Source organism: Dipodomys merriami, unplaced genomic scaffold, assembly GCF_024711535.1.
Source record: "Dipodomys merriami isolate MVZ:Mamm:240054 unplaced genomic scaffold, mDipMer1.0.p SCAF_7, whole genome shotgun sequence".
NCBI classification, from domain to species: Eukaryota; Metazoa; Chordata; class Mammalia; order Rodentia; family Heteromyidae; genus Dipodomys; species Dipodomys merriami.
Genome location: NW_027206290.1, coordinates 2,130,415 through 2,147,253, shown reverse-complemented (window position 1 = coordinate 2,147,253; position 16,839 = coordinate 2,130,415). Strand labels below are relative to the sequence as shown.

The 16,839-nt window shown below is 35.9% G+C and overlaps 1 protein-coding gene across 1 annotated transcript in view; it reads left to right on the top strand.

Annotated features, from left to right (window-relative positions):
• The window catches only part of Ptger3 (prostaglandin E receptor 3), a 72,896-nt gene that overhangs the window by 33,797 nt on the left and 22,260 nt on the right, over window positions 1–16,839 (top strand). The gene's annotated exons all lie outside the window — the stretch shown is intronic.

Genomic DNA, 16,839 nt, shown 5'->3' with positions numbered 1-16,839 from the left:
AACAACCTAGTGGTTTGGGGATCTCTGCCATGTTGCAGTTGAATATATGATTATTTATGTGGATAAAACGTTTATTATAAATGATCTTATTCTACTTGGGGAAGGCTGATTGGGATGGGAAATACCTCAATATACTGAGTGCATGGAGATCTAGCCACAAATATCAAAAATAAGACAAGAGCGATTTGTTTTTGCTCAAGGACAGCGCTCTTCTTCTGTGTTCTCTTTCATTGTCTAACTCTTCCTCTGCCACTTTTTCCTCCACTTATATTAAAAAATTAGTTTAAGATGAAAAAAATGTATAATGAATCCACAATATCCGTTGATATCAATGGCATTTAAATGTTGTTCAACCTATTGATGCAGCTTTGATCAGGTGTAGTCTAGGGTCCTTTGTCTCATAGAATTCAATGAATGAAATTCATGGACAATGAAGGGTGCAACAAAGTATTTGTAGCTTTATGTCTTGGAATCTTTATAGAACTTTGGGGACAGGTTGCTCATGCACCTCACACACTACGCGCAATGCACAACTTTCCTTGAGCCTGAGCTGAGGGGCTGGCAGCCTACCTTCCATTATCAGCCAGTGGGCTGGTAATACCAGAGGCTCACGCTGGAATCTGAGTCATTCTAACTTATCTACTTCCATCTTTTTTTCTGACAATATCAAATTAATTGCCAACCTTACAACGTTTAGTTTTTAGTTGGATGATTATTGGTTTACTCCTTACCTAAAGAAGAGACAGTTCGATTTGTTTCAAATCTGGCTGCCAAAAATTGCTAAATGTTCTTTTTTTTGAAGAAATTTTACATTCCAGTGAACCTGGAGGAAATTTATGGAGCTTATCTATAAAAGACAGGATGGTGATTTTTTTTTTTAGACTGTGATTTAAAGATTTAATTAAAAAATTAAGCACAAATGAATTCTTCACTCTTTTTAAAATCTTTATTATTTATTTATTTATTTATTTTTGTGCTAATTTCCTTACTTGGCTTTTTCACTCACAGATGAGTTTCTGCCTCTTGAGCCATTCCTCTAACTCTGGCTTTTCTTTTTGTGTGTGTGTGTTTTATTTGAAGAGAAGAGTCTGTCAGATTTATCTGCCTGGGTTGGCTTCAAACCACAAACCTTAGATCTGAACCTTCTGCGTATCTACAATTATAGGTATAAGCCACTGACATCAGGCTTTTGGATCTTTAAATATGAACTCTGATTCCAAAACAAATAAATACTTGGAAAATTCAATAAAGACTTTTCATAGTTTGTCCTGCATATAGGATAAAAATTAATAATACTGATTTTTCAAAGACTTTTTTGCCCTTTCCTTAAAATATTTCTATCTAAATATTTATTGTTATTCTCCTTACAGCCCATATTAATATAAACCCTGGTAAATAGGCTTACCATCTTTGTAGTAAAAATAAATAACAGGCTGGGAAGGTGGCTCAGTGGTAGAGTGCTTACCTTGCATGCATGAGGCCCTGGATTCAATTCTTCAGCACCACATAAGCAGTAAAAGGCAGAAGTGGCACTGTGGCTCAAGTGCTAGAGCGCTAGCCTTGAGCTGAAGAGGTGAGGGACAGTGTCCAGACACAGAGTTCAGGCCCCATGACCAACCAAAAAAAAAAAAAAAAAAGTAAATCACTACTCTAATTTTTGAGAATTGTACTTTCTGAAAAAGTTTTCCCAATAAACATAGCAATGCTTTTTGTTACAACATCCCCAAATAAATATTTGTCAAACTTATCAATACATTCATTTGGTAAACTCATCATTTTATTATGAATACTTTTATTTTCATTTTGTTCTATTGTTTCCTAGTTTTTCAAACCTTGAGATTTATTTGTACTTCTTTTTTTTGGAGGGGTCCGGTTGTGGGGCCTGAACTCTGAGCCTGGGCACTGTCCCTCAGCTCTTCAGCTCAAGGCTAGCACTCTACCACTTGAGCCACAGCACCACTTCCGGCTTTTTTCATTTTTGCTTATGTGGTGCTGAGGAATTGAACCCAGGGTCTCAGGCATGCAAGGCAAGCGCTCTACCACTGAGCCATCTTCCCAGCCCTATTTTTACTTCTTATATTAATTTTAACTGGTATAATGAATCTATTAAATTAGTTTGTACACCTGCATAAGGCATCAGTAATAATTAGTGTAAATCACTATGTGAAATTAAATCAGAAGACACTGAGTCTTTTGAAAATGTGAATGTAAATCAGGATGGTTCCCCTAATCCAGAAACTGGAAAAGTGCAGGGAAAAAAATCTTATATTAAGTCCTATACTAAAATCTTTCTGTGTTAGGGTTTAGTTATTCTATAGGTCACTTCATAGAGTGCAGAACAAAATTAGCCACATTTTCAACATACTAAAAAGAGGTTTTACATCTTGGGTGATTTTCTGGTCCTAAGTTGTAATCAGATAGATATACATGGGATACAGATATGAGTGGTAAAGCATGATCTAGTTATTCCTTCCAGCACCTAATATAGTATCTGGAACACATAAATTGTTTTAAAAGTATTTGTTCAGTGAATAAATGTATAAACATCTTCCAAAACTGCGTGCTCATTGATAAGACACATGCCACACCATTGAAGAATTTCATTCCATTACACACAGTCCATTAAGCCAATAAAGTGAATGATTTCTGCTTATGTAATTATAGAAATACAAATTTGTAATTAAAAAAAAGAAATACAAATTTGTCTTTATAGGTGTAGTGTCACTTTATTATACAACAAAGTGCTTTGTCTGCATTAATAATTTAGGAGACACATTTCCAACTGGAAATTACTGAGGTTACTGTAAAAATGCTACTTTTCATTTAACAACTAAATGCAGAAGGACATAAAAGCCTTAGTTACAAAATAAATTCCTGTCAAAGGGATACATAGTAGAAGTATATGAATAGTCATTTTTTATTAGCTTTGGAAAGAAAGTGATAAAGGAAGAACTAGTATAAAAGGCATATGAATTTTGTTATCTAGCAAGCCATTGGTTGAATACAGGAAGTTGGTTCAGTGGTAGAACACTTGCCTCACATGCATGAGGCCCTGGGTTTGATTCCTCAGCACTACATAAGCAGAAAAAAGCCACAAGTGGTGCTGTGGCTCAAGTGCTAGAGTGCTAGCCTTGAGCTGAAGAACTGAGGGACAGAACCCAGGCCCAGAGTTCAGTCCCCACAACTGACAAAAAATAAAATAATTAAATGTTTTTTTTAAAAAAGGAAACCTTATTAAATGAAAATCTCAAATGGCTTTAACCTTTTATGGTAGTTAAAGTTAAATTTCAGAAATGAGTTGCAGAGATTCTTCCTTTTGTGAGGAAGCAGATGGATACAGTCAATGAAGAAAGCCATGTCTATTTCTAGCTTTTATTTTTATTAACCTTTAATGTCTTTCCCATGAACCCAGTTTATCTATGTATGTATCTGAGCAAGAAGAAAAATGCATACATAAATTAGAAATTAGACGTATTGGTTACAAAACAATTAGAGACCCAGAAAATCACAGGAAAGGAGTGAACAGAATGTAGAAATAAATATATGTAAAATCAGCAAGTGTATGATTTTTCAATTTGTCACTCTGCTGTACCACAAAAGATAATATTGAGATGTCAAATAAGAACAATTTATTTTTCAAATGGATGTGATAAACAGCTTAAAATATTTTTCAGTTAACAAAACAGAATGTGGGGCTGGGAAGGTGGCTCAGTGGTAGAGTACTTCCCTGGCATGCATGGGGCCCTGGGTTTGATTACTCAGCACTACATAAACAGAAAAAGCAGGAAGTGGTGCTGTGGCTCTAGTGGTAGAGTGCTAGCCTTGAGCTGAAGAGCTGAGGGACAGCACCCATCAGGCCCCACATGGATCAAAAAAAAAAAAAAAAAGAAAGAAAGAAAAGAAAAAAAGAAAAGAAAAACAAACTAGAATGTGTTATTACACATCTATCTATCTATCTATCTATCTATCTATCTCTATCTCTATCTATCTATCTATCTATATCTATCTATCTATCTATCTATATCTATCCATCTATCTATCTATCTATCTATCTATCTATCTATCTATCTATCTATCTATCTAGAAAATGTGTTAGTCACATGAAATCAAAAGCAGTCTGACAATACATTGTGCATGTATATTTCTATCTAATGCATTTTATTTTATAAAATATATCTTGGCCTAGTTATAGGACATAAATGAAGAATCATGTAAGGTAACTACAAAAGAATTTTTTAAAGACTTTTTGACCACACTGGTATTGATAAATGTAAAAATTAGACTCTGACAAACAATATTCTAACAAGATGGACACCCTTGGCAGTATTCAGTACTAGATTTTCAAGTGGATAAAGCCTTTTATTTCTTTAGCATTTTTTTTATACTTTTGTTAGATTTTTGGCTCCATCTGACTGATCAACTTTCAGATTTGCTAGCATTAACAATTATTTAGTAGTTCTTGTGGGTTGGGATCAAATCAGAGAGAAAGGAGAATAGTTTTGTTCTTTGAAATATTTGACATGTGCATTGCCTACTTATTTTCACATGTTAACCCCATACTTTCTCTTGAAATACTCCACATGCTTGAAAAGTGACATAGTGAACCTAAAAGTATTTATTGATATACACATGTTAAAAGCTTCATTTGAATAATTTAAATTTTTGTTTTATCTATATAAAGTTTAAATATAAACCATAATATTTTCAAAGGTATTTATTGCTTGTTTTGTGTTTGTATATGTCCCTAAATCTGTGTCTAAATAAATATGCAAATATATGCAATTGTGGCAAAGTCTGTAGAAGGGTTTTCTGAGATGCAATAAAATATTGATAAGAGGTAAGCTACCTATTTGGTGTCATGACATTGCTTATGACAGGGTGATTTATGAATCACTTAGCTCAACCTCCATATTTGTTAAGAAACCGACATCAATTTAGTATTATAACTAAACTACCAGGTAACAAATACATATGGGGTATGAACTGGAGAAATAAGGAAAATATTCTGTTTCATCATTCCTAAAGTGAAGATTTTATATTTTATAACTCATACAAGCTTATCATTCCCTTATGATATCATAAGCATAATGCTTTATGAGTCTCTAGAAATGCAATTTAAACAGATATATATTCGTTTATACATCATAGAGTTCCATTATACAGAGTCAAGCATATTTTATTTTCAAGAGTCAGTTTCATGTAACAAACCACTCAAATAGTTACTAGATTTACATATGCCATCATTAGGAATGAGTCTTATTTCTCTCTACATACCTTCCTTCAGCCTGCTTATCCATTTTTCTCATACAAAGAACGTAATAGACATATTTTCGATAGGTGAGGCTAGATGTTTTTAAGAAACAGAAAGCTTCATATTTCTAATATGCCAGGGCCCCAGTATATGAAAAGATCTAAATCTTTTTTGTGATGTCTACTTTGACAGGGCCATTTAATTATGGGAGAAAAGACAGGTAGGAAAGAAAGATCACATGAAATACAAATCAGCCTTTTCATGCTTGTTGAGCATATTAGAGGTGATCCCACATCTAAATTTATTTTCACATTTGTAGCTGTAAACTCGAATGTAAAATTCTTTAGAATTAGAGTATTTTGATCCTTCAAAATGATTACATAACCTGGATAAAATCAAAACAGTCACCAGACATAGTTTTCTTTATGTGGTTTTCAGGTCCCAGAAAAAAAATCAAAAGTGAATAGTTGAAATGCATGTAATATTTAATATTTTAATATTATTTTTACTTTAAAAAGGAATGCATCCTGGGCACTGGTGGCTCATGCCTCTAATTCTAGCTATTCAGGAGGCTGAGATCTGAGGATCACAGTTCAAAGCTAGCCAGGGCAGAAAAGTCCATGAGACTCTTATCTCTAATTAAACACCAAAATAAGAACTGAAAGTGGAGCTGTGGTTTAGGTTGTAAAGTGCTAGCCTTAGGGAAAAAGTGGAAGGATAGTGCCCAGGTTCTGAGTTCAAGCTCCAGGACCAGAACACAAAGACAGAGAGGAGAGAGAGAGAGAGAGAGAGAGAGAGAGAGAGAGAGAGAGAGAGAGAGAGACAGAGACAGAGAGAGACAGAGAGAGACAGAGAGAGAGAGAGGAGAGAAGAGAGAAGAGAGAGGAGAGAAGAGAAGGGAAGGAAGGAAGGAAGGAAGGAAGGAAGGAAGGAAGGAAGGAAGGAAGGAAGGAAGGAAGGAAGGGAGGGAGGGAGGGAGGGAGGGAGGGAGAAAGAAGGGAGAAAACAAGTCCACTGCCAACCTGTCACAATTCTTCCTCCTTTTAGCCAGGCAGCAGAAACAAAATGAGGAATGGAATTCATGTATCTTTTTATACTTGCTCTCAGTAGTACAAAGACAGACATGACCAGGCCTCTTATTGGTAAAAGAAAGTGATAAGTGGGCTGAGGTAAATGGACTTAGATATTCACTAAACCTTAAAATACTATTCTCAGTGAGAGGAGAGAAAGGGGGGTGAGAGAGTGGGGGAGGGAGAGAGGGAAGAGAAAATGTAGGGGAAAGAAAGAAAAGAAAGGGAGGACAGAAGGCAATGTTTATTTCCTCTTATTTTTACTATTTATGTTATACGAATAGCATAAATAACATACACATTTTAAGCAAATTATAAATAGGTATTGATTATCTTGATCTTTTCACAAGGAATTAATGTAAGCACCACTTATCTGTTGTGCTAAGGAAGAACGGACACCACTGGCTCTTCTGTTCTACTGTAAAGCTCAGTACATAAAGTCCTTGTTTCCATCTCTTCTCAGCATCTCATCCTTACAGAGATGGCTAATGGAGGAAGTGTTTTTTGTTACCTCTATGTACAGCTATGATCTGCAGCATATTATATCTTCCAGTGTGTTCTAAACATTGGGTTCAACATTGTGTAGCCAAAGAATAAAAGAAACTATGAGACATATATCAGCATTTTATTTTTGATGGCATTCAAGCCATAGCTAGCCTGTGTATTGAATAAATGTATGCTATTTGTGCTGTCTTTGTCAATGAAAATAAAGCTCAATGTTCTGAAATGTCCCTGTCTTTTTTCTCCTGATGGCGACTCATGTCAGGAATATTTATCTTACAACTGTAGTATTTTATCAAAACTATTTGGCATGCTTTGCCAAATAAAAGTAAATTGTAAGTAATGGAAATCCCCATGCTATCTATCTGCAGTAATTAGATCATCTTATTTTATACCCATGTTCTTTCACAGAACATAGTGTCATTAATTTTGCTATAAATCCACTCTTTTCCTGTTTTAAACATGATACAAAGACACATTTCTAGATTGTTCTGACCATCTTCTTTCTTCTGAACTTGAGTATCATTTCTATAGAAAGCTGAGATATGATTGATGCTTGCTCATAGTGAAAACTAAATAGACAGTGCTTGGGTACTAATATGAGCTCACCCTTTGTGGGTGCCCCCTTTGCCCCATTTCCTATGCTCATTCAGGTCCTTCTTCCTCCTTTGCAATGAATGGAAGAGTTCTGTCAAAGTCCACTGTTAAGTCAAGCTTATTAAAATAACTGTATTAAGAGTGTGCTCCTAAGAAAAGGCATCTAGGAAGAAGCCAGTCCCTGATTCCTTCTACAAAGGGATTCTAAAACCTAAGACCGGATCATACTGCCTCTACAGTCCTCCTTATGCAACATTTCAGGTCGAAGTCATCATAGCATCATAGCCACACTTAGTATAAGAATCCATCATCCTGATTGCCAGCCTGAAGTCCATGGTATGTGGCATTCTCCTTTTCATGTCTTCAGAGGTCATGAGTCACATATCCTTGGTGCCCTTGGATTTACTCCAGTCTTGAGTAAATCCAGTGTGGATGCTGGTTATGGAGAATCCAAGCCAGTTCCTCAGTCTTATGGTTTTCTTCAGTCTGTAACTTTTTGTTCTTATTATGTGTCAAGCTTTAGTGGGTGTGGAAGACACAAAGATCAATAAAAATCCTCAAGTGTCCAAGATAGAGGAGCCAGAAATAATTCTATTCAAGAAACCACGTGGTGCTATCAAAGTACATGGGAGATGTCACATGATTCTAACGTGGAAAATCATCTCCCTTAGATAACATTTAATCTGCATTTTGGAGAAAGGAAAAGCTGTTGACCTGAAAGAAAAGAGTATTTTAGGAAACTTTCAATTTAACTCTGTCTGAAGCCTTACTTCCAAGGCTACAGAATAGATTAATATCTAGTGCCCCTGTGACCAACGTGAGTCCAAGTAGGACACATCTCCATGACTTCACGGGGTGGGCTAAAACCTGCCTTAAGGCAGCTTTCTCTGTCTTGGCACTATGGCCATACTGAGCCCGGTAATTCTTTGTCTAGGTTGTTCAGGAGCACTCCTGGCCTCTGCGCACTAGATACCAATGATATCTCAATAACTATCAATAAAAATTCTCCATTATGTACCATGAAGGACTTCGAGCCTCTACTTTAGGGCAAAGTTCAAGGCCACTGAGTTGGTGGGACATACTGAGGGTTTGAGCACAAGGCCACCTGTGGGTCTGTAAGGCATTGTTCTGGTATTTCTTGGAGCAGAAGCAATTTGTGAGTGGCTGCACAAAAATGTAATACTACTAATGACAACAATGCCTGGATCACCACCCCGCTGTGATCAGCTTCCATAATCATATAAACCTATTCACACTTGGACAGATAAAATTTCTTTGAAAGTATTATGTTTCTTCTGTTGCCTCCAATTCCCATTCTGTATTTGGTAAAAGCCCTGGGGTTCGATATGCTTCAAAGGAATCTTTACAGTGAGTCCTTTTCCTCCTAGGATCTGTAAGAGCTCTTTTAATGCTCTGGAATGAAGGGTACAATACTAGAGAGCTACTTTTTTTGTGAGAACTAATCTACCAGTATCTTAAATGGGATTTTCCCATATTTGGTATATGCAACAGAGCTGTATAAGTTTCTTCGTCTGAAAGATGATTTTTATCAAAGGAAGGGAAATCAGGTAAATTCTCTTGCTAATCCTATATTTTCCAAATTCATTCCAGACTGTGCAGAGAGTGACTATGAAATACTTTGGAGATGTGGATCCCCCTCCTTATAGAAAATTTTATTCAGTGTCAGAAGTTGTACAGATCTCCAGAAGTCTGTCTATAGACTCCTTGCAAGTTAAATGAACTTGTTGGAAATTAAGAAACTTCACTGTGAACAAGACTTTATGATTCCAGGAGCTACCTGAGTTTCTACTTTTGGCTAACCAGCTAAAACCTAAAACTAAAACTAAATCAACATAATTACTTCTCTCTGAATGCCAAAGTTCCCTGACATTTTGCTATGCATTCATATTAGCAAATCAGCATAATCAGGTGCAGAATAATCACAAAACACTGCAATCATTTAAAAATCTGTCATCACATGAGGGTAAAAGGCAACATAATCTAACCAAGAAGAGGAGAAATACATCTTTCTCATCCAAAAATGACAGCAAAATAAAATGATTATCTGTAAAAAAAATGTATATATACATATATGTATATGTGTGTGTGTTCTCCAATGACTAATTTGCCTGACAACAAAGTTGTTTGTTTTGTACTGACACAGCAAAAATGTTTTAAAATGTTATTATTCAAAATTCAATTTTAAAAATCTAACCCAGTTACCATTGGCTCACGCCTGTAATCCTAGTGACTCAGGAGGTTGAAAACTAAGGGTAGTGGTTCGAAGGCAGCCTGGACTAGAAAGCCCATGAGACTTTTATCTCCAATACTCTCCTCAGAAAAAGTTAAATTGGTGCTATGGCTCAAGTGGTAGTATGCTAGCCTTGAGCAAAAGAAGTTCAGGGACAACGCCCAGGCCCAGAGTGCAAGCCCCAAGACTAGCAAAAAAGAAAAAGAAAAAAAAGTAAATAAATCTATCCCGTGCTTTGAAGAATCTGCATAGTGATACATGTCAGCAATCACTAAATCTGGGCATTGCTATTTAGAATACAAAGATCATGGATAACCTTCCTGAATGAATCTTTGAGCAAGGCAAGGCATACACTTACAGACCTTCTGACAAATATATAATTAATCCTTTAAGCTAACCTATAAAGTTGAACTGTTGCATTTAGCAGAATGCTGGTTTGTTGTTTATAGTTTGTATTACTCTAGGGGGAAAAAGTGTGGAGCAGTTAATGACATCTTTGCATTTTTCTTGCTTTATTGAAGAAGATAGAAATAAGATCTAAGCATCAAACACTTGTCAATTAGAAATAGCTCTGTAATATCAAAGCATCCTATGTTCTAGATGTATATGCGATAAATGGAACTGTTGAACTGTGCATATAACATTGCCAGTTGATGTTCATGAGTCAATAGCTTAGAGTCTTCTTAAAAGATCCACTATAGGCTGGTTACCTTAAAGATTTCTCGTGTGTGTGTGTGTGTGTGTGTGTGTGTGTGTGTGTGTGTGTGTGTGTCTGTGTGTCTGTGTGTGTGTGTGTGTGTGTGTGTCTGTGTGTGTCTGTGTGTGCTGGTCCTGGGGCTTGAACTCAGAACCTAGGTGCTATCTCTGAGCTTTTTTTTGCTCAAAGATAGTATTATACCACTAGAGCCATAGCTCCATTTCCAGCTTTTTGGTGGCTAATTGGGGATAAGAGTCCTAGGTACTTTCCTCCCTGGGCTTGCTTGCAACCACTATCCTTTGGATCTCAGCCTCCAGAGTAGCTATGACTATAGGTTGAGCCAATGATGAAATTTTTGCCTAAGACTTTAAGAATTACAGTAAGAAAATGTATTTATTATACAGTATTCTTGGAGATACAGTGTTGTATTTCCAGGAGAGACTTCTGCCTAATTAGGTATGCATAGCTATTATTATTATATCAGATTTTTCCCTACCATTTCATTTTTTTTCATGCTGGACTTGAGGCTTGAACTCAGGACCTAGGCATTGTCTCTGAGCTTCTTTTGCTCAAGCTTTTTTTGGTAGTCAATTAGCTTTCCTGCCTAGGCTGGCTTAAATTATTCCTTTATTCTTACCACATTTACTTTTTAAATGAGTTTCTTTGTAGAAATAAATGTATAAAACCAAATTCGTGGAAACAGAAAGAGAATGTTTGAAAATAAAGATAGATAATAACAATACTACTCTTAGTGGTAGACTTCATTTTATGGGCACTTTTATTTATATATGTTACCAAATTCTCAAGCCAATTTTATAAAGTAGGTCTTGTTATCACCACTTCCCACACGAGTATACTGAGGTTCATGAAGGTTAAATTGCTTATGCAAGATTACAGAATTAGTAAGAAGTAAAGCTGGGGTTCATACCTGAGTTTAGGTTAAATATAATCTAGTCCCTGAGCAAAAAATATTTTTGAGGTTTCATGATTATCTCTGAAAGCTCTAGAATAACTCAGTAGAGGAAGAGCTTTGTCACTATTATAGATGTGTTGGCATTTTGAAAAGCCAGAAAACCTGTTGGGAAATAGTAGGAAGTCAGTTTTGTCCAACAGTATGGATTCAATTCAGCAAACATGATTCTTAGCAAAAATTTCAATGTCCATATGTCCAATTTGGGTTATATGACCCAAACTGCAAATATTCAGACTCTTCCTTGTCAGATGCAGGATCAGTAGAAAGAATATTGGCTCCCTAACAACAGATGGTTGAACAGAACGGCTGCTGCGCCACTTCCTGCACAGACCTATGGGTTTTGCAGAAGCTAAGATTTTATCATGATTTGGGTGTTAGAGATTTCCTATCTTTTAGCCCTTCTGTTTCTTTCCTTTTCCGTTGTTTTCCCTTTTACATTGCCTCTTAGTTCCTTGGGAGCAGTCTTGCTGAGAAGCTGCAAAGTAAAGGATACTTATGCCTCCTAATTACAGAGGGACTCAAGGGAGAATTTGTAAAATTTAGGATTGAAGTAAGGAGAGCGGGCACTTTGTCAGCAATGAAATCGTTCTGCTTATGGTTTTCCTCTGCTTAATTCTGAAATTCACTCTAGCTTCTTCCTGCCAAATGCAATTTCAAAGTAGATCATATTTTGTCTTTGAGAAAGAACAAAAACTTCTCTGCCCTCTGTTTTCGAGATTTCCTTGTTAACAGGCAAAATGCATTTGATATATTTAGCATTTTGTTCACTCATCGGTTTTCTTTCTTTCTTTCTTTCTTTCTTTCTTTCTTTCTTTCTTTCTTTCTTTCTTTCTTTCTTTCTTTCTTTCTTTCTTTCTTTCTTTCTTTCTTTCTTTCTTTCTTTTTGTTTGTTTATCATGGGGCTTGAACTCTGGGCTTGGGCACTGTCCCTGAACTCTTCAACTCAAGGCAAGTCCTCTACCATTTGAGCCACAGTGCCACTTCTGGTTTTCTGGTGGTTAATTGGAGATAAGAATCTCATGGACTTCCCTGCCGGGGATGGCTTTAAACTGCGATCCTCATTTCTCAGCCCCCTAAGTAGCTAGGATTACAGAAGTGAGCACTCATCAGTTTTCTTTGGCTCCAACTGGTCAAACTCAAGTTCTGCTAAATCAATTCAAAAAGCAGCTTATGCATACGTATATTGCTTGAAAATTTGGGCCCTGCTGGAGTTTATCTTTGGTCTTATTTTGTGCACTGTCTTGACTATTTCAACATAAATACAATAATAGTCAACAATTCTCATACATTTCAAGACTGAACTGCATTCACTCAGAATAAACTCAACCTAATTACCTATAAATCTCTCTCTCTCTCTCTCTCTTTTTTTTTTTTTTTACCAGCTCAGTTAGTTAAAGCAAATCAAATGAGTTATTGCTTAGGAAAACTGAGTGATGAATTTCCTTTGGCTTGCCAATTTCTACACAATTTATATTAGATATAGAGCCTGGAGAGCTTCACAATGAGTTATTATTAATAATAATATAATTTTTAAACAGATACCATTTCATAGAAACATGTTTTAATAGAGTATTGTGTTCAGAAAAAATAGCAATGAAAACTGTATTACTTGAAGTTTCCTAATAAAAAGCAGTCTTCACTGTTACATTGAATGAAGAATTGTCCACTCAACCTTGGAGATCAATCTTACTAGCAAACATAAACATTTGGTAGAGAGAAAAACTATTGTCTTGGAAAGCAGAAGAAAACAAGAAAACTAGAATGCTGACCTGATTAGTAGGATTTCTTTCTGAGTGAAAAGTGTAGTCAGATCACATTCATGGGTATGAGAACTTATGTTTTGAAGTCACAGCTGTTATTCAACATTGGGTTAATAGCTGTGGAACTAGAAAAAGACTGAACCTTTAAAAGATTTTTTGTATACTTATATGAAGAATTGGGACTACTACATTTACTTTACTGGATAGCAATGAGGATTAAATGAAGTAAAGCAGGTAAATCAGAAGAGTGATGGAAGAAATAAGAGTGATGGCAGTTGTATGGTTATTATTGTGGTGGCATTATTAGCAGGGACATAGCAGAAAGTACTTGAGAAACACACATACCGTATTGGTACTGTGGAGAAAAATATCCTGACCCATGTACACATTCTTTAATAGTATTAAGGGACCCCTAAGCACGTTATTATATTTGAGAGCATGGAAGCTAAAATCAGATTAAATCAGTGGCACATCTGTTAATTCACTACTTGACTGACTTTAACGAAGCTAACTCAATCTTTTCTAAACCTCAGTTAACTATTAATGGAGATGCTTATCTAGTGACATATACATAATAAGCTCTCTATAAATAATCATTGTGTTATTACAATTATTAATAATAAAATTGAACGCAGAAGATAAGCTTTTTTTAAGTTTCTAGTACACTATGAATGTTTTCACAGTAAATAAATGTTGTCCTAAATACCCAAAACAGGATAAGAAGGTGATGAAGTGGATTATCTTTGTAAAAATTAGAATTAATAGGAAACATTGAAATAAATATAATTCCATTACGTTTCTTTTCTTTCAATCAGAGTATCACTATATAACCCAGGCTTACTTCAGACTCACCATCTTCCTGCCTCAGTTTCCCTAATGCTGGGATTACAGTTGTGTACCATTGCACCTGCCTGACCTCCAATTAAGTTGTTTTTAATCTGGAAGGCAAAGAAAGGGATGTAGTCATATAAAAGAGTTATTTTGAAAATCCCTATAACATGGGGCTGGGAAGGTGGCTCAGTGGTAGAGTGCTTGCCTTGCATGCATGAGGCCCTGGGTTCGATTCCTCAGCACCACATAAGCAGAAAAAGCGGGAAGTGGGGCTGTGGCACAAGTGGTAGAGCGCTAACCTGAGCTGAACAGCTGAGGGACAGCGCCCAGGCCCAGAGTTCAGGCACCATGACTGGCAAAAAAAAAAAAAGAAAATCCCTATAACAATATCCTTAAATACAACTTAAGATGGTGTGGTTAACTGAAAAGCAAAAATATTATCCAGGCAAATTAAATGATATTTTCTTACCATGAAATAATATAGAGTAGCACTACATAACATGCACCTACCATCTCAATTTTCTCATCACTAAAGACCTACATCTCTAGTTTATGGGGATACTATAAATATATAAAGAGGTTATATAAACAAGACACTTTGTTTACATGCCAGGTTTTTCATATAGTGATTACCCATCATCATCATGATCATTTCATGTGCAAAATTTTAATCAAAGAATCACAGCCCAGACAGAAAAATAATGTATTTCTGGGTACGTATTCTAGTTGTGAAACCATTAACAAATGACTACTAGAGAATTTTTAGGCTGTGTTACAGCTGATAAAAGCCTAACTAAAGAGTCTGGGAAGGTAGCTCAGTGATGGAGTGCTTGCCTTGAATGCATGAGGCCATGGGTTCGATTCCCCAGCACCACATAAGCAGAAAAAGCCGGAAGTGGCATTGTGGCTCAAGCAGTAGAGTGCTAGCCTTGAGCTGAGGAGCTGAGGAGCTGAGGGACAACACCCAGACCCAAAGTTCAGGCCCCACAACCGACCAATAAATAAATAAATAAATAAATAAATTAATTAAAGACTAACTAAAAGGATATTAAATCAATTTGAATTAGGACAGTACTAATTTAATCCTTTGTGTAACCAAGATTTTCTCTAGTTATGACTTTATCACCAAAGAAGAAATGAGAATATGTCTATCCGTTAGTTTGAGTAGATTTGATTCACCAGTTAAATGCATGATTAACCCACATACTTAATCATTCATTCAAAGAGCCTCTATCTTGTGGGTCTTGGTTCTAGGGGTAGCAAACTTTACCAGTCATAGATTCCAAGTTTAAGACATTCTTGTTTCTTCCATGTGAACTGTCGACTTTCATTTAGTATTTAAATATTTCCCCAAAGTGTAAATGACCTGACATCTACTTTTCATCATGATTAGACTATATGTTCAGTATGAAATTCAAGCAATAGACAAGAGCACAAAAGCCGAGGGGGGAAAAAAGTCTCCAAATGATATCACTTACTCAAAGTAAGTAATTGTTTTGAGCATATCCTATCAAACATTTGTCTTCTCAACTTTCTCCTCTAACCTCACTGTATCTAACAGCTATGGAGAGTCCCTCAAATATTGGGGAGAGTGTCACATGGAATAAGAATTGTACTTGCCTTATAGGCCTTGAAGGCTGGATTAAGGCTGGATAGACCTACCCTGAGAAAGAGTTTGATCTTATCTGAAGAAACAAACAAAGGTGGACTAATGTGAAAGGATGTGAGAAGTAATGAATTTTCTATCACCTCAAAATCCAACAAAAAACAGGAAAGCACTAAGGAATTTTCTATAGAAGGAGGGGATATAAATATCTTTTTTAAGGCTTCTTTTAACTTGGTATTCTGTGATTCCACACATCAAACCAGCTATAGAATGGCTAAAAACTTGAATTAGAAGCCAGGAGCTAATGACTCATACTAGTAATCCTAACTACTCAGGAGGCTGAGATCTGAGGATCTCAGTGCAAAGCCTGCTAGGGCAGAAAAGTCCATGAGAATCTGATCTCCAATTAACCAGCAAAAATAGCCAGAAGTGAAGATGTGGCTCACGTGGTAGAGTGCTAGCCTTGACCAAAAAAGCTCAGAGACATTACCCAGACTCTGAGTTCAGGATTGGCACTGAAAAAAAATCAAGCAACTTGAATTGGAATAATAAAGATTTCTGTGAATTTTGCTATTGAACCTAGTTTTCTGTTTCAAGCCTTTTCCCATGTGGCTTAGATTCTGCTTTATGTGTCACTAGCTACATCATGTTGGGCCTAACTCTAACTAGACTTTCCGGGATTCTATGTTCATCTTGTCCGCTTATAATTTTGCTTGAAATTTCATTCATTAAAAACAAAAGACATGTTCTATATAAGTATATTTATAATATATAACACATATAAATATAAGATAATGTATAAAATGTTATAATAATATAACAGTGATGTATTATGATAATTTATAACATAGTACCTAGTTAGTAAAATATGTATTTTTTTCTCTCTTACTTTATTTTATTTTATTTTTATTGTGAAAATACTGTACAGAGGGGTTACAATTAAATGAGTAAGATAATGAGTACATTTCTTATCAAGCATTATAGCCTCCTCCTTTGTTTCCCCTTCCCATCCCTTCCCATCCTCCCCACCAATCTTCTCCCCCCCCACCAAAGTTGTGAAGTTTGTTTTCGACATAACGACTTGTACATCTCATTGTTGCAATGGGTCCACCTGTATCCCTAGTTAAACAATTTGTTTTTCCCCTTCCCCTCCACAAATTATACCGACATCAAATACAGTGAAAGCAGGGGTTATACTGTGGGGGAGGGACATACAAAGCAACAAAGAAATAATCTTATAAATGTGTTAGAAACAATCGCATGAAAGAAAAAAATTTGAATACATATCTTAGAGTTCATTTC